The sequence below is a fragment of the Lepisma saccharinum genome, chromosome 15 (genome assembly GCF_977018435.1).
Source record: "Lepisma saccharinum chromosome 15, izLepSacc3.1, whole genome shotgun sequence".
NCBI lineage: Eukaryota > Metazoa > Arthropoda > Insecta > Zygentoma > Lepismatidae > Lepisma > Lepisma saccharinum.
This window is the reverse complement of record NC_139243.1, coordinates 41,396,361-41,416,724: the sequence shown is the minus strand read 5'-3', so window position 1 is coordinate 41,416,724 and position 20,364 is coordinate 41,396,361. Positions and strand designations below refer to the sequence as shown.

General features: G+C 32.9%; 1 non-coding gene across 1 annotated transcript; it reads left to right on the top strand.

Moving 5' to 3' along the window:
• Positions 1 to 17,630: 17,630 nt before the first annotated feature.
• Positions 17,631 to 18,035, top strand: LOC145999792 (small subunit ribosomal RNA). Its single transcript, XR_014443434.1, has one exon. It is a non-coding gene; the product is annotated as a small subunit ribosomal RNA (ribosomal RNA).
• Positions 18,036 to 20,364: the final 2,329 nt, after the last annotated feature.

Here is a 20,364-nt window from a genome sequence, read left to right as displayed (position 1 = left end):
ATGTAATTTGTTATGATCTGCTACTTTATTTTTTCTTACAAGGTCAAAAGGGAGATAATGCCATGAGCAGATATAACCTCGCAGATGTAATTTGTTTCTGTTATCAAATCTGGCCACCTGACTTAAATGTTATGCAAGCAATATGCAAAAAAATATCAATAAGTGATTAAATTTCTGGGGAGAAAATAACTGGTTGACTTTGACTGATAACAAATAATCCATTAATATCATTCACATCGAAATGAGGTAAATCAGAAAAGAAGATGATTAATAGACCTCTAATATTAGGTTTCTAACGTATTTTTACATTTGCAGATAAATATGGAACAACAAGTTATGACAGCGTTTGATTGAAACGAGCAACAACTTTCCAAGTTTATAGTGTCTAGAAAGAACTATTTTGCTTGTTAGAACATATTTTAGGTTTATACGCCTAAATCAAATCTGTTTTAAGTGTGTATATATTTTTCAATGTTTTTTTTTCTTAATTTCATATCACACAGAGGTACGTATTTGCTCTGTTCGGTGACGAAATGTGTTTTTGAAAGATATTCTCTGTCGATCTCCCTCCCTCCAAGCACATGATAATTTTTTTCAAAGCTCTAAACAGAGCAAAATGTCTGGCCCAACTGTTACCTGCACAGTTTAAAATGCAATTTCTGATCCATGTGGTCTTGCTCACTTTCGCGTCAGTTTGGTGCTTTGTGGCATTCGCGCCTTGCGAAGTAGTTTCAGAATTCACAATTACACCGTATTTCTGTTGAAATATCATTTTCAGCATACAAGACGATCCTCACAGAAAAAGGTCTGTGTATATCATGAAATAGATTGTTATGTGTTCAGAGTGGTACTCTAGGAGCATGATAAAATTCGTATAATTCCCGATTTTCAAGACCAAAGCAGCCGTTTTCCCTATTTCAATCTTGCTGATTACCACCTCTCAACAACTCCACACATACACATACACACGCAAATGTATTAAAAACAAAAAGGATCTGTGTGATTCCAATGTATCTAAATATTCTAGTTCAATTCAATTAGACTGTATATATATATATATCGTCGATGTTTTCACGAACTGGCCAATGTGTCAACTCCCCTGCATCACGAACCGGCGAATGTGCAAAATATTGATTTTGAGAAAAACGAAGTTGAAAGTAGCAAATTTTGCGTTACTTGCGAATCATTGAAAAAGATATTCGAGCTAAACTATATTTTGAGATAACAATAAATGCTGTGTGAGAAGGTAGTTCACATGAGAAAGAACACCGTAGAAAAGATTTTAATGAACAATAAATGAACAAAGGATTTCATTGAATCTATTCGTCAGTTCGTGAAAAAAAAAAAGAAAATTGGAATATTTTTCGTCATTGTAATTTTCACTAAAACTGAGAATTCTAGAGCTCAAGGCTAAAACTTTCAACTTATTTATTGGATATTTATACAGAGTTAAATATTAGGCTAATCCTTAATATACTAATCATAACATACACCATAACAGTTTAATACGTAACAGTAAGAAACAGAGAAATTCACACAACACTAGACGTACCCTTAAATAAATTTCAAGAATAATAACATTCAGGAAGTAAAATGTAAGGAACAAAATAGTAATACATTGACCAACACTAGTCTGTTATCAAATAAAAAGTTAATAGATGCAAAATGGTTGTACAATTAGTGAGGTAATCTGACATAGAAGTATTTATAATCAGGATGGGAAATTACTCGTATTACTAATTGACATAATGACAGCAAGTCCTGGTATGTTTTCATAGGCAGTTTTGGCATTGAAGTAAAAGCCCTTTGTGGTAAATTGTCCTCTTTAGCACTGCGTGGATTAGGAAGTGATATACTTGAGTGTGGGTTTAGGTTATGCGATGTTTTTATAAATATATTGGGGACAACCCTTGCGCACTTGAATTTGCATGACTTTAGTCCAGTATACGGGTTGACCCTCATTTGTTGTTTTAACTTTTAGGATACGCAGGTACTGCGAATATTGTTTCCAATCTAAGACGTCTTTAGTATGCAATTCATGAACAGCATATGGTTGTTTCTTTCTTGCCATCCTGATTACCGGGATGAGTTGGGCGGTGATGAAGATATCTTCACTCCGTCGAAGTGCGTTTTCAAATGTACTGTGAATAGCATCACCTTCACTTTGTCCGTGACTCGTTTCGAAGAAGAAAACATGTATGGTGTCGATGTTTTGTGCTACATTGTTTAAAAAATAAACGAACATAGAAGGCAGGATACTGTTTTTGTTCTGAAATGCACATGCCGCTTTTACTAGCTAATTCATAAATTGTAAAATTGTAGGCTGATAATTTTCTTTTGTAATGCAGTTCAGTTCGTTTGCTCTGTGGTAGATTTATGACTTGCTCCATGTCAAAGCAAGCAGCCACGAACTCCTGTGGATTTTGTACAGCTGTACCTATCATGGCACCTTTAATTTCCCTCACCTTCTGTTTATCCTGTATGTGCCTGTTATATTTTTCAATCAAGTCAGAATTATTAGATAAACAATTAGCTGATTTCAATGAGTTGTACGTCTCACACAAACCACAAAGATCTTTTTTTGGAGAACGAAATTTTAACTTCTTCATTTAAAAACTGATCTGTATGAGGAGTAACATGCCGAGCTGTTTGGAAATAAGTTTTTGAATAGTTCATACATCTTTGCAATACTTAAGTTGGACGACAAGTAGTTGGATACTGCGGTAAAAATGAGATTCCATCCTAGGGAACATATTTATGTGCTTTTTAATATCTGTACGGATTTTTTCGTCTCTTTCTTTTAACGTTGTCTGACGTCCACCTCTCTTTTCTTCTTCTACCATGCACTGGTTCTTTAACTTCATTAGCATTGTCCTTACTTGTCTCTCAGCAATTGCAAGTGTGTTAAGAAACATTTTACAACATACTCTTTGTCTTACGTTATGGTCATCTGGTAAAAAATAATGAAGCGTTCTATCCTTCCTCTTTTTGTCTTCTGACTTCGTCGACCTTACAGGAGCTTTGGAAGCGATGAACTTACTCAACCATTCTGGTTGTCGGGAAACATTTCCTAAATTATAATACGCATTATTAACTTTCATTCTTGTGTTGTTGTCAAAATCGTTGCACTTCAATCCTCTTGTTTGTCATGTCCGTGACTGACAACGTGGACGAAGCAATCTGCGAGAAGGAATAACTTGATGACTCTTTTCACTTACATACTCATAACCCAAAGAACGACAGGCTTTTACACTTTTTCTTACTTTTTTCCTTTTCGGTAACCCTTCGCTTTACTGGAGTAACATCCTCCTTTTGAGAACCATCTACTTTAAAATCTGTGTGGCTTCATCCCGGAGGGTTGTTTTTCTCTTGTACACTAACACGTCCGTTGTGCTCGGCGCAATCCAATATGAAGTGATTGTAACAAACCAAATCTTGACACGTTACGCATGCAGCAAATATTTCTTCTTCACAATGCAAGGAACTACACACAGCGTGAACATTCCTCGGTGAGGAATGTACGGACGATTCATTTTCACTGGAAGATATAAGAAAATCAGGATCCTTGTCCTCATCATCCGCTAACGTTTCTGAAGAACTGTCAACGTCACTAACTACTGCACTCGAGTCATTGATCACACCACCTGAGCTCTTCTTTGGCACTGACAGAGGAAGTTCATCACCTGTATCACCACTTTCAGAATCTTCTTCCATCCCGATCACAACACCTTCATAATAAATTTTCTCAGGATCCCACCACATTTTTACTTTCGCTCCATATTGCAACTTCTTCCTTCCATGGGCGAGTGTAAGTTCTTCGCTTCTGACTATGTTAGTACTGCCATCAGTCCACTTCAAAAACACCTCCTTATTCATATCTTCTGAATAATTACACAACGAGCCACATTACTAGAGTGCGCGTCAAATCTCCTGCATATGGCGACAGCCAATAGCAGCGCACTGCAGCGTTGCCATGCCGAAATCTCACACGGAAAAGAGACAGCGTGGTTGAGCAAGGTGAAACAGGTTCTGAACTAGGCAACGCCGCACGTCTGTGATTCGCTGGTGCTATTCAGCCGTTCAAGGCCATATGCAGGAGATTTGACGCGCACTCTAGAAGGCTATTCTTCAAAATAATATCAAAGAAATATGGCATTTCTTTTATAAACCATTCGAAATAATTTAGTTGCGAGAAGTAAACCAGATGATTGCCAATTTCATTGAAAGTCTCAAAATATAGACTGTACATTGTTCCAATGGAAACACAAACAACTGTGCCTTACATGTTTTCTGATATCTTACAAAGGGGTTATATTTCTTATGAAAAAAATGAAATAAATATAAAACGTTTTATTACAGCGGCATCTGTTAGGCAAAATGTAGTCGAACTGACACATCCTGAATGGATTGTAAAATGATATGTTTTTCTCCACGAAGCGGCGAATTCCATATTCGTCGGTTCGTGAAATTATCACAATACTAGTTTTCATATTCATCAAAACGTTGTCCATCTTTATCTCCTAAGCAATATTTAATAGAAACTTGAAACTTTGTGAGAGCAAAGTACAAGTTGTTCCAACAAATACAGCGTCAAAAACTCAAAATGTCAAATTTTGCACATTCGCCGGTTCGTGATGCACAGGAGTTGACATATTGGCCAGTTCGTTAAAACATCGACTATATATATATATATATATATATATATATATATATATATATATATATATATATATATATATATATATATATTTAATTGAAGGTGCGGAGTTTATATTTGCCATTTCACATACTCAGACTCTACAAAAACAAGACACAAATGTTACGGGATATATTAATCTACGAAAAATTGTTAATTGTATAAGAAAATCTAACTCAAATTTACCTACTCAACTTCAAGATATCTTATCTTGCAATATGTACTAATTTAAATTTTCAAATATTTCTTATAGTCTGTTAGATAGACTGTCTAGAAAGGGAAACACTAACAAAGTAAACAGATTGAGATAATTTTATATTCACTTTCTTTTCGCCCTTAACAATAGTAAAAGCTAAATTGTAAAACAAAATTTCCTCAGGACATATGTATAAATTCAATGGGATTTGGATTAATAAAATTTGCAATTTTTAACGTCTACGGAGTAAAATTCAAGACATCCACACATAATTCACGGAGCCAATAGTTCAGGGAATTTCCAGTGAATAGCCACCCTGGTATTGTTCAGCAAATTCGTAGTGAAATAAAAATACCAACCCCGAAATGCAATCGAGTCGTAAGCAAGTGAGTTTGAACTTTCGAACGCTGGCTACGAGCAAATTATACTCGTACACACGTAATTCACTCTTCATTTCAACAAATAACCTTTGCTAACAGTACAAGTATAGTATTACAATTATGTGTGTATAATTTTGATAATAATGTATAGAAATGAAAATTTGGTTGTTATAATACCTAATCTGAAGGTTCAATTCAAATTTCGTTTTTAACAATTGAAGATAATCATTATTTTTCAGAAATTTTGAACCATTTTAAGTTTTTGGAATCTAGTTCAGGATTTCTAGAGCCTAATTTAAGATTTTTATAACGTATTTTAGGATTTTCAGAATCTCTTTTATGAACTTAAAGGCACGCTTTTTAGAACCTAAATATCGGAGGTTTAGTTATTCTAACCTTTAGTCTCCCGATAACCTTCATATAGATTAATATATATATATATATATATATATATATATATATAGAGAGAGAGAGAGAGAGAGAGAGAGAGAGAGACAGGTTGGTCCAAATGTGCGGAACGGGCAGAATAAAATCGAAATGCATGCGGTTATTGAAACTTTATGTGTACATGTAGTTTGGTACAGGGAGGAAACCTACCTAACCGTTTTTGAATTATGGTCGCCATCTTGGATCGAGATCATTTTTTTAAATGGGAACCTAGGCATGTGGCAAATGAAATTACACTGGAAAATGCTCACAAACACGATGGTAACATTCCTTTTTGCAAAACTCTATTCATGTTCATGCTACAAGGTGTTAAAGAAATGTTTCAAAGATATCTTCAACTCTCAGACAATGATCACATCTTGTATTTTCTGTCACAATTCTTCACAAGTACTTCTCAGACTAACTTCCTTTCGCTTTTAGGTGCTCGTAAGTAAAATCCACACTCTCTCTGATTGGTTATGAAATATAAACCGACACGATTTCTGATTGATTAGTTTATCAACCGACGCATTCTTTGTGTTTGCGATATCGCTATCCTTGGCCTCAATCCATCATCCTTTGTTCTTGTGTTCTAGGAAACCTTGGCCTACTTTGACAGAAACATATTCTAACATGAAAATCTTCTACCCTAAACTCTATGCTACAGCATCCCTTGCCTTGGGGGCAACCCTGAGCGGAATATTAATTCGCTAAAACCGGTTCTACAAGCGACGCATAGCTTCAGGGATTTGATCTTGACCGCGCAGTCCCACATCCTTTGTTGTCTGGTTCAATCCCTCCCCTGCCCTACAGTCATGCATACCTTTCTTCTATTCTTGCGTTCTAGTTGGCCTTTGAAAAACCGGTTCTCAAAATCTACCGATGCATTTTCTAATTGATCAATCGGGTTCTTTCTTTGTTCTGGCGTCATTTGACCTTGACCGTACATTCCTCAAATTCCTCTATCGTCTACCTGCGCGGAGTTCACGGTCTTCTGTCTAGCGTCTCGGATCAACTTCTTTCATACCATATAATATTATTACATAATACGCTATAATTATTACTCGTACTTATCGTGGGTTCGAGCACCGGGACTACCCTAAATCATAAATAGATCTTTACCATTACCCATTACCTCCATTCATAGCGTTTAATAAACCTAATGTGCTGATTTTCAATGTCATTAACATTAATATTATCATTTTATACATTACATACTTTGGAGTAATAAACATAAAATCATATGCATAACATTGGGTACCGCAAATTACATTCTATTTACATATTTTTCATAAAGTAAATAATTAAAAATTCAAAAAAGTTATAAATATGCATATACATAAATATAAATTATTCTAATGATATAAATTTATTCTAAATTATGCAAAGTAATTCTAAATACATGCAATTAAATTTGAAATACATGCAAATAAATTATCGCCCGAGAGCTCAAACAGCCACTAGCGTATTTACCTACTACTGCAAAGTTATGAATTGTTTAATTTAACCTTGTAAGCACTTAAATGTTACATTTGTTATAAGGTTGGCAACCATGCAGCATGAATACCGTGTAACACTGAAGGGGAAAACGTTACATATGTAAGATACTTCATGTCTTCTACAATCCTACCAAATTTCATGAAAATCTGAAATGGTCGGTTTGGAAAGTTCATTTTTTGTGATAATTTGGCATGGAATAACCCATATAAATGTACATAAAATGTGTTTTAATGAAGATTTATTAATAGAAGCAGTGAGTAATCCACTAATGTTATTTTATAGCCTTTTAGAACATACTATAAGCTTCAATTTTAAAAAAGAATGGCTTAATAACTGCAGTGCCTTCAAGTGATAATGCAATTTTAATAACGTCAGACGTTGACGCAAAATATGAACATTATTTACAATGCAATGTTTTCTTCTGAGTCTCCCTTGCAAAGGAATCTTGGTGACAAATTTTAAAATGGAATACCTGTATCTATAAACTTTAGAACAAACATTCAAAGTGATATGTCGATTTGCTTCTGTTGAGCACTGCGGGCCATCGCCATGGCCTCAGTAATGACCGATGTGTGCAAAATTCTGAAACTTTAGCCTCCTGTTTCTCAGTAACTATGAGGCCTAGAGACGAGAAATTTGCATGTGTTCATACCTTGTTAGTATTAGCAAATCCACCAAATTTCATGAAATCTGAATCAGTGGGTTCCATTTTGATATTTTTCTGGGTGATTTGATGTGGAATCAGTCTGCTTGTACACAATGCCTAAAACTACACAATTGATCTAGGTGTAAAGCAACATAAATCATTTATCATTTTAGTAGAAACTGAATGAATATAAATGGGAAACTACAAGAGATATCAATTTATGAAATGACAGCTTTCCACGAGGTTACTAATAATTCCAACTTTAACGTTTGCGTCTGTTTGTGTATTTAGTTTTAGAGGCAAGGTTTAATACATAGCATACTCGTAGCATATCTAGGCCTACATCAGTAAACCAATAATGCACTAAGTAAATAATATAGGTCCATCAATTTCATGTAAATACTAGTTGTTGGTTTTATTATTACATTTATCTTAGTTATTTATGTCTCATTTTATGGTTTCAACTTTATTAAAGCAGTTTTGTATTGAGCAGATTCAAAACTATTTGCAATTTGTATTTAAAATTAAAATCATTTGTCATAAAATATGGAATAAATATTTCACAAATTTGCAACAGTTCGCATTCTATCGTTTAAAAAAGTGCTGTAGTAGAGAATCGAACCGGGAACCTTTTGTGTGGCAACCAGGTACCATAGTGGCTGGATAAGTGTCCTTCTTGATTTAATGCTAACATGCTTCTACCAATATGGCGAAACCATTTGCACTATTTTATCTGCTATTCATAGAAACAATTTCAAACAGAATATTACAATTAAATTGGTGTTTTGCGAAACTATGAAACATTATGTTTTCTTCTTAACTATACATATTGAAAATGATGTAATTAAAAATTTGGTCACAGACAGGATGGCACATGTTGTGTATGATTCAACAGTCTGTCTACAGAAGGCTGTGACGTGATCATGCGCAGTTCTACAACTGGCAAGCTTTGTGATCTGTGTCTGAGACCACAATTCACACAATCAACATGAAGAGTCTCTCAGCTGTGTTATGTCATCCTTGGCTAATTTACAGCGATGTACAAACAACGGCAAAGGAAATAGTAGACCCCACGGCGAAGTAGGTTAGAAACCCTGCGTGCTTCAGGGCAGCTTTGATAAGGCACCTGAATTGTTTCGAGCTGAACCAGGAAGTGGGCGATCTTTAATCCTCAAGGCCATTCTGCAAAAGGAATGCCAGAAGAGGTTTGTGTGTGTATTTGCTGGGTGATGATAAGTGGATATGTTCTTCTTTTCTGTTTTCGTTATTTTACGTTGCTTTGCTACTTCTGAAATTTGAATGACGAATAGTGTGATTTGAAGAACTGAAAAGCCAACCACGTGGAAAATTGGTTAGCGTACCGCGCTTCAAAGTCGAATAGCTGGGTTTAGAAGCTGGTCTTCATCCCACCTCCACCTTACATATTTAAGTTAATTTTTATTATCGAAATTAACGCAGACTGGTAGAACAATGACATGAAATAACAAAAATCTAACCTTCGGTGTCGGCTTCTGAGCTTGAAGCATTGTTGTTTCGTCAGTCAATAACAACGCTAGACCGTGAGAGTGAAATGAAATAATTCTTATTTTCTAATGAATAGTAACAAGAGAAGAGCGATAGGTATTACACGTATTTTCGCAAAAAAAAACTAATTTCCAGTCTGTGGTGATAATGAACTCTATTTAGTGTCCGAAATATGTTTAAAATTAATTTATGTTAATCGATGCAGATGTAACTCATTACGTAGGGCCTTCACGATGACGTAGTGATAATGCCAAGCCTTGCAATCAAGGGGCCCTGGGTTCCATACCCGGTGGAGACATATAAAGGTTTGGATCGCACTTTATACTGTAGGCCCAGTTCTGATTAGCCTATCTGTGCATAAAATGGACTTGAAACAAAACCCCAAACTAATTAAGAACTTATTATAAAATGCTGCCTACAGAGGTAATAACGAAAATGATTTCGAAAAGCAACAATACGCAAAGCACCTCAAATCCCCACTGGCTTATAATATGATACTATTCGTCTTCAAACTCTGACATTTGGAGAAATTTGCAGCCTTGAAATTCATTGTTTCTCTCAATGATTAAGGGCTTTCTTTGCTATGCATTACTCTGGCTCGCTCAGTCGCTATCTTTGTGTGAGCTTAGATTAAATGTGATAGAAGCTTATCGTCAATCCTTCACACAACTTCTCTATATGCTTGCTACAGGTTTGACATCTTAACAGAACTTCTATCGAACATCGCTCATGTTACCTATCAGCTCTTTCACCTTTTAATTTTCACATATATATTTTTATTTTTGTTATTTAGCGTCGCTTTTCTGCCACTTTTGGGCAATCGCGACGATGAAGATGAGTGAATATATGATAAATAGAACATTCAAAAATAACACCAATGCCCAGGCCGTTATTCGAACCTGGGACTCCTGACGTAAAAGCGTCTAGTGCTACCACTCAGTCAATTTTCACATAGAAACTTACACTTACACACCTCTTCCTTACATATGTATTTCGTTATACCTGCTGCACTTCTCTTATGCTGAATACTAACCCCTGATTTCAGATTTATGTCATGCTTATAGCTTTTGTTTTGTAGCGAATGATAATGCTATTAAACCTCGTGAATATTATTCCGAAGAAAACCCTGATAGAGGATTACGTGTGTAGTGTTATTCATAATATATAATAAAGTCTGCTTTGGTCAGCATTTTTAGTGTATTTAATGAAAATTGCATTTTCATTTCGTGTTGAGGCACATTTTCGTCACCCAGATTTTTCATTTAAAAAATGTAGGTCAAGTATATATTAGTCATTGTGAATTCGAGTCAATTAAAACATTTTGCGTTGTTGCGAGATTATCTATTAGGCTATAATTTGGACATAATGAATGTAAGTAGAGAAAATGTTACTTGTATATCAAAATTGCCATGTCCAAATGATCTCTGAAAGTAGTGTTTAGCACGTGCCGTGGCAGAGTGGTTAGCACATAGAGAGCTGATTCAAATTTTCAGTATTTTACCCGATGGTAAACAAAATTTGCTCACAACTGGACAATCGTTTTAAACACATGACAGCAGTTGTAGACAAGTACAAACTGCTTCCTACAGTTTTACTACAACCTTCTTTTTGTCAAGTTCTGTGGACACTGCGCGTCGAATTTGAAATAGTTGCAAACATTTCCAGTCCTTTATAACAGTCAAAAATAGTAGCAATTCTTTTAAACGCAAGTTAAAAGACGTGAATTATGTGAAAGAGTTTGCTGATCTGATTGTGATACAATGTAGGTCATTTGACATCCCGTTATCCCGATGTATACACGATTTGTTTCATGTCCCGTACTGTCCTTGTTACAAAGAAATGTCCCCCTAAATTGAATATTATAGAAAACCTACATACTTAGTACTATAAGTCAAGTACCCGTTACTTTCAATTGGAAATATCGGAACAAAAAAAAAATAGTTTTGCCAAAGTAATCTATGCCTTTTGCACACAAAAAATCAAAAAGGACTCACAGCACTTTCCTGATCAACACAACAGCCTAGACCTTAAATTGTCATCTGTTGACAGTTGAACGAATCTCTGATTTACTTCACGTTTTCTGTTAACAGATTGACTTATATAGATCTGGTTTCTGTGTCTAAGTCGTTTTATTTTTAAAGTGAATTACACCACTGTAACTTTCACTCGTCCGTAAATAGATTATACCGGACTACTATCGGATTAAAAATTACGGATATTTAAGTTTGGACTCCAATTAAAAGTTAACCAGTAGAACCACATAAAAACGGGTTACATCAAAATTCAGCTTATTAAATTCGGTGTCAATCTATAGTTACCAATTATTTTTTCGATTATGCCTTCTATTTTTATCATCGGGAGAACAAAATAGGATTTTTTTAGTTTGGCAAACTATTGCTCTTTGAAATTTTATAAATAAAGGAGGAGTGTTTTTATTAATAGATTATATATTATATAATTTATATATTTATTATCCAAACTCTAATGTCCATAATTTATAATCCGACAGTACTCCTGTGACGTTCTGTGAGGTCCGTAGTACCTCCGAGGCCTCTGTCGATCTCCGCGGGGGAGTTGTTAGAACAACGCACTACGACGCCAGGGGTCCCGGGTTCGAATCCAATCCAATTGCTCATTAGGACGTCATCAATTCCGCAAGTTTTTCATACATGACGTCATTACTGTGTTTACTTCCGGTTTATGGGGTGTAGCACGAACGCCTACCAAACAAAAAATCAAAGACAATTTAAACATAAAAAAGGTCTATTCTTCCGATTTTTATAATAGCGGAACAGTAGGGCCACTGTTGGTGGTAGTTTGCATAAACTTTTCCAGCACTCCTAGTATTTCCAGCAGATTATAAGCCGTAAAATAGTCACAATATTATCACAAAATAACTTGCAATCACACAAACTAAGACTTACATTATAGTCATCTTTCATAGTTTTTTCACATCACCAAAAAGCCTGCAAAATCTCAATCTTTTTTCATAGATACCAACTCGCTTATTTTTGCGGAGTTGCCAAAATATGTGATAACACTAGGTATGACAATACAGACCCTCCTATACGTGTGATACACTTATATATGTACATATATGTACAGTACATATACATAAATTAAACAAATAAACAATAAATATTTTGCTACGACGTAACTTGGGTCGTTGCAACCGGGTATTTAACCCAGTACCCCTTCATTACAAGGAGATGACCCTACCACTGCGCCATCGGGGAAGTCCTGTGTGTGCCGTATTGTAAATCGGTTTTGGAGGGATGGTAAAATGCAGATCTCCTTACAGCACCTATAGATATTTACTAAAGCAAAACAAAGTGGGTACACACAGAACTCAAAGTGTGTCATTTGACACATAAAAGTTTACTCCAATGATACATTAAAAATGCATCAAACCGAAAGATCTACCTAAATACATCAAAATAAATGTGTCAAATGATTCACTAAAATGCACTTAATGCATCAAAAGAAATGTGTCAAATGACACATTAAAGTGGATATTTCGTTTCATACACCTAAACGTGTCGTTGGAGTCAATCAAAAGTCAAAAAATTGATGAATTTTTAGTGCGTAGGTTGACACGTCTAAATGCGTCAGTTTTTTTCCTTCTCTTGCTCATGGGGGTTGCATACCTGCAAATGAAAGTTCCAATACATTTCTCCACTGTAAAAAATATTGCACTTTTCAAACAATTTCTTGAAGCACTTCACATTTAATGTGCTTCAGTAGTGTTTGAATTGTTGAAAAGTGATAGAAATGAGTATTGTAAATATTAAAATATTCTACAACTAAATATTACAATATTCAACTGCATTCTACACAGAAATAACTGGTTTGTTTGCAATTACCAAAAATGTTTGGTTGAGCTGTTTAGTTATGCTTTTTGTTTCCGATAACCAAATGTTGCTTGTAATTATTAAATAATTTTGTTTAAGAATACAAAAAAATTTGGTCAGACAAAATATGGTACTCGTAAACAAAATGATACATATGTAAGTAAAGAGAAACAAAACGTTTGGTTAAATTTACTATATGTGCGTAAGCATGCTTTCGAATTTGAAATAACGATTGTCCAGTTTCGTCGAGTGTAGTATGAAAATCTTTTGTCGAAAATTGAAACTCATGTATATAGATAATTACTCGAAGCAATAAAACTAGGGTAATTGCTGGTATAATTGTTCATATTGTTTCTAACGTTTGTCCTTCTAAAAGTATTCGGTTTGTTAATTTATTATTAAATAATGATGCTATTAAGTATCCTACTAATACTGTAATTATAATTAAAATTAATATTGTGTGGTCATGGAAAAATATTATTTGTTCTATTAGTGGTGAGGATCTATCCTGTAGTCCTATTTGATTTCAGGTTGCCACTTTTAAGTAAGGGGTATCCCTTATATTTGAAGCTTAAATTCAATACACTTCTCTGCCACCTTAAAAATTAGTTGTTAGTAAGTAGTATTGGAAGTTCTGAATATGTATGTTCAGAAGGAGGTGATATTTGATATCATTCAATTGATGATGCTTGTTGTAGATTAAATAATGTTGGTCGGGCGCTTGTCATACCTTCTCAGGTAATAAAAATTATAATAATTACTGCTGTAAATGATAAGATTGATCCTAATCTCGAAACAATATTTCATATTGTATATGCATCTGGATAATCCGAATATCGTCGTGGTATTCCTCTTAACCCTAGAAAATGTTGTGGAAAGAATGTTAAGTTGACTCCAATAAATATGGAGATAAATTGAATTTTTAATCAATCTGGATTTATTATTACTCCTGTAAATAGTGGAAATCAATGTACTAGCCCTGCTATAATAGCAAATACTGCTCCTATAGATAGTACATAATGAAAATGTGCTACAACATAGTATGTGTCATGTAATACAATATCTAGTGATGAATTTGCTAAGACTACTCCTGTTAATCCCCCTATTGTAAATAGGAAAATAAATCCTAATGCTCATAATATTGATGGGGAGTAATTAATTTGTGTTCCATGTAGTGTTGCAATTCATCTAAATACCTTAATTCCTGTTGGTACGGCAATAATTATTGTAGCTGCAGTAAAATATGCTCGTGTATCAACATCTATTCCTACAGTAAATATATGATGTGCCCATACAATAAATCCTAGGAATCCGATTGCTATTATTGCATAAATTATTCCAAGGACTCCAAATGTTTCTTTTTTACCTCTTTCTTGAGTTACAATATGTGAAATTATTCCAAATCCTGGTAGAATTAGAATATATACTTCCGGGTGTCCAAAGAATCAGAATAGGTGTTGATATAAGATTGGGTCTCCACCACCGGATGGGTAAAAAAATGAGGTATTTAAATTCCGATCTGTTAATAGTATAGTAATTGCTCCTGCTAGAACTGGTAGTGATAATAATAGTAGAACTGCGGTGATTACTACCGATCATACAAATAATGGTACTCGTTCTATGGATATTCCTATAGTTCGTATATTAATTACCGTTGTAATAAAATTTACTGCCCCTAGAATAGAGGAGACTCCTGCTAAATGTAATGAAAAAAATGATAAGTCTACAGAGGCTCCAGCATGTGCAATTCCTGCAGATAGGGGAGGATATACGGTTCAAGCAGTTCCTGCACCACTTTCTACAATTCTTCCTGATAATAGTAGAGTTAATGATGGGGGTAGTAATCAAAATCTTATATTATTTAATCGTGGGAAGGCTATGTCTGGGGTTCCAATTATTAGAGGTACTAATCAGTTTCCAAATCCCCCAATTATAATAGGTATTACTATGAAAAAAATTATAATAAATGCGTGTGCAGTTACAATTACATTGTAGATTTGATCATCCCCAATTAAACTTCCTGGCTGACCTAATTCTATACGGATTAAGATACTTAATGATGTTCCAACTATTCCTGATCATACTCCGAAAATTAAATATATTGTACCAATATCTTTATGGTTAGTAGAAAATAATCATCGTTGCAAGAATGAGATGACTGAAGTTATAGGTGATAAACTGTAAAGTTATTTATGAGTTTTAAGCTCTCTCATTAAATTTTGGCTTTATAGTTAAGAATAATAAAATTGAACTGCAATTTCAGGGTGATACGTTGTATGTATTAAGGCGTAAAAGAATACCCTTTATTTATGACTTTGAAGGTCATTAGTTTAAAATTAACTTAAGACCTTATAAAGATTTTACAGGGATATATAAATTGGTTGAATTATAGGTAGCTCACACACTGAGAGAAAAATTGTAACTACCGATAATACTTGTTCTTTTAAATTTAATGGTTTGTTGTTAATAATATTTCATATATTAGTTTTATAATTTATTAAAATTGATGTAAGTGAGGTTCGTAAGTAATAGTATAGGGTTAATAATGATATGCTAATTAGGATTATAATTATAATTAATTGCTTAAGGTTGGTTGTTTGGATAATAACTATTCATTTTGGTAAAAATCCTAGTAGTGGTGGTAGCCCACCAAGAGATAATATTGATATGAATAGGGATAATTTTTTAATGGGGGGAAGTTTTAATATAAAGAGTTGATGGATGTAGTATGTTTTGTTTATTGAAAACAACATAATGGCAGAGGTGGTTATAAGGATGTATAGTAGTAAGTACGTTAATCAGGTGTTGTCTTCTGATGTTATTCTTAGAATAATTCATGATATGTGGTTAATTGATGAAAAGGCTATAATTTTTCGTAACGAGGTTTGATTTAACCCTCTAATTGCTCCAATAATTGCTGATGTTCTAATTGTTAAAATTAGAATCATGTTTAAATTGTCAATTACATAGCTAAGTAATGTTGATGGAGCAATTTTTTGAATAGTTGTTATTACTAGACAGTTAATTCATGTTATTCCTTCTATAACTTCTGGTATTCAAATGTGAAATGGAGCAGCTCCTATTTTTATTAATAAAGCTATAGTTAGAAGCTGGGTCTGCATATTGAAATTCGCAGCATTAATTATAATTAATGCTGCGGTCAAAATTATTGATGATGCTAATGCTTGAATTAGGAAGTACTTAAGTGATGCTTCTGTGTTTCGTTGATTATTTGGTGTAGAAATTAATGGAATAAAAGATATTAAATTAATTTCTAAGCCTATTCAGGCTCCATATCATGAGGTGGAAGAAATAGAAAGGAGGGTTCCTATTGTGAGGGTCAATAGGAATATTATTTTCTTAGGGGTTGTGAGCATTAAAAAGGGAAGGATTAATTATAGACCTTCATATGTGGGGTATGAGCCCTCTAGCTTAATTAGCTTACCTTTTTTATTATATTTTGGTGTATGATGCACTATGGGGTTTGATACCATTGGAGAAAGTTTAATTCTTTCAATTATAAAAATGAATTTTTATTACAAATAAATTAATAAGAACATGTTAAATTTCATGTATACTTTACCCTATCATGGTAATCCTTTTTCAGACATCTTATTTATATATAAATTATAATAGTGGGCTAATAATATTATTTATTGGACTTTTATTCTTATGATTAATAAGTAGGACCTATTTATTAAGTAATATAAAATACTTCAGAATTGTTTTTAATTTTATCTAATTTTTTTTAAGCTTTTGTAGTCTAACTTAAAGTAATTGACTTAATTAACATGTCATTTTAATACTTATTGAGTTTAGAGAAAAAAGAAGTTAATATATCTATATAGAACACAATTTTGAGGGGAAAAAAATTGTGTTCTATATAGTATGGGAAAGTGAGTAAAAAATAAAAAGGGGGAAGTTTTCGTGAGATAACTTCTAATTATAATTTAATTAGTATAATACATACTATATAATAATAAAGAACCTCTCTTTATATTTTAAAATTAAAGTTTTATTCTAGCTTAAATCTCCCTAATTAAATTTTACATATGTATTTATTAAAGAGAGGTAAAATCTCCGCCAATATTTTATGGGTTGAGACGGTGTATTTGAATTTAGTTCGCAGTGTGTGGGTTTGTTTAATTTTAATGTAAATTAGATTACAGGATTTTAAATTTTAATATTTATTTTGTCCGGCTAAATTCGTGCCAGCTGCCGCGGTTAGACGTGGGGACATAAGTGGAGAGTTGTTGGCTTAATTGTAGTAATAATTGATTTTTGGTTGTTTATATTTTATTCATTAGGTGAAATTTTTAATATAATTTGTTCTTTATTTTTATTAATTCTATAAAGGTGATATGTTAAACTAGGATTAGATACCCTATTATTATCATTGTAAATTTGGTCTGAGTAGTATTAGTTATGATCTTGAAACTCAAAGAATTTGGCGGTGCTTTATTCTATTTAGAGGAACCTGTCCCGTAATCGATATTCCGCGTTATATTTGACCTATTATTGTAAAATATCAGTTTGTATACCGCCGTAATTTGAATATTTAAATATATCTATTCTTTTTTTTCTATTGGAATATATTTCAGGTCAAGGTGCAGCTTATTAGTGGGTTGAGATGGGTTACATTATGTTGATTTGGATAATATATTGAAAGTATATTTGAAATTGGATTTATTTGTAATTTTGTTTTAGAATAACATTTTGGTTTATTAGCTCTAGGGCATGCACACATCGCCCGTCGCTCTCATTTATATAGGTGAGATAAGTCGTAACATAGTAGGCGTACCGGAAGGTGTGCCTAGTTTGAATAGTATCAAAATATTTCTGTTAGTTAGAATATTCACTTACATTGAGTAGTTAGTCGTGCGATTCGACATATTTTGATAGACATTTTATTACTATTTGAGTTTTGTTTATAAATTGATTGTATATGAAAAGGCATTTTATTGGGGTTGGTTGTATATTTAGCATATATAAATTAGTTTGTTATAGGTTATTAGTACAGTGTTGGGATTTATTAAATATATGAAATATTGATTTTTATTATAGGAGATGTTAATAATCGTACCTTTTGTATCAGGGAGGATTAAATTTTAATTGAATATTCTGTTTTCTCGAAGGGTGAGGAGCTAGTAGATTAATTTTAAGGTAAAAGTGTTATATTTTTCTGTTAAAATTGCTACTTGTAATAAAATGTTATTCGACTTACCTTATATCTAGTTATTAGGGAATTATATTTAATATAGCTTTACATTTTAATATTTTTTATATTAATATGTATAATATAATATTAATGTTTAGTTATGACTATGGGGACATGCTTCTGGTTAATATGTTGGTTATAACTTTATAGTAAACTATTATATTTATTGGTTTGGAGATTGCTAATTTTTGTAATTTTGTTATAATTTATTTGAAATTTTATTAAAAATTTAGTTTGGTTTTACTTGCTTACTTAATTATATGTTTTAATTGGTTTTATTTTGAAATTATGATTCTATTAGTATATTTATTTAATTAATTAAAGGAATTAGGCAAAACTTATTCTCGCCTGTTTATCAAAAACATCTTTTCATGATTTTTTTTTATATGAAGTATAACCTGCCCAATGACACTTGTTTAATGGCCGCGGTATTTTGACCGTGCGAAGGTAGCATAATCATTAGTCTTGTAATTGGGGGCTAGAATGAATGGTTGGACGAGGAATAGACTGTCTTTAGTTAATTAATATATAATTTTACTTTAAAGTGAAAAGGCTTTATTTTTTTAAGGGGACGATAAGACCCTATAGATCTTTATATTATTTTAATGATGTTTTGATTAGTAATATAATTATATGTATTCTTAAATAGTATTTTGTTGGGGTGATGGGAAGATAATAATTAGCTCTTTTTTATTTAATGTTCAATAATTTTTGTTATTTGGATCCATTATTTAGTGATTTAAAGAATAAGTTACCTTAGGGATAACAGCGTAATCTTTCTTGAGAGATCATATCGACAGGAGGGGTTGCGACCTCGATGTTGGATTAAGATATCATTTGGGTGTAGCATTTCAAATTTGATGGTCTGTTCGACCTTCAATTTCTTACATGATCTGAGTTCAAACCGGCGTGAGCCAGGTTGGTTTCTATCTCTTAATATTAAAAGTGTTTTAGTACGAAAGGACCAAATACTTATATTATATATAATAATATTGATTAATAATAATTACTATTATGGCAGAGAAGTGCATTGAATTTAGAATTCAATAATGAAGATAAATTTCTTTTTATAGTAGATGATATTAGATTTATTTATTGGAATTATTTCTTTTATTATTTTGGTCGTATGTGTTTTAATTAGAGTTGCTTTTTTACTTTATTTGAACGTAGGGTTTTAGGTTATATTCAAATTCGTAGGGGACCTAATCGGGTTGGGATTTGTGGCATTTTTCAGCCTTTTGCTGATGCAGTTAAATTATTTACTAAGGAGCAAACACTACCTACTTTGAGAAATTATTATCCATATTATATATCTCCAGTTTTTATCTTTGGTTGTTTGGGTTGTTTTTCCATATCACACCTTATTATTTAATTTTTATTTGGGGGTATTTTTCTTTTTATGTTGTATGAGAATAGGGGTGTATAGAGTAATATCTGCTGGGTGATCATCTAATTCTAATTATGCGTTACTTGGGGGTCTTCGAGCAGTTGCTCAAACTATTTCTTATGAGGTTAGATTAGCACTGATCTTATTATCTTTTATTTTTTTAATTGGTGACTATAATTTACTTTTATTTAAAGTTTTTCAGGATTATTTATGATTTATTTTTATTGCTTTACCGTTGGCGTTAGCTTGATTGAGTTCTTGCTTAGCTGAAACTAACCGAACTCCTTTTGATTTTGCTGAGGGGGAGTCTGAACTTGTTTCTGGATTTAATGTTGAATATAGTGCTGGGGGATTTGCTTTAATTTTTATGTCTGAATATGCTAGTATTTTATTTATAAGTGTTTTATTTAGAATTTTGTTGTTGGGGGGATACCACTTTTCTTATTTTTTTTACTTAAAGGTTATTTTTTTAGGATTTATTTATATTTGAATTCGAGGCACATTACCACGATTTCGTTATGATAAACTTATATATTTAGC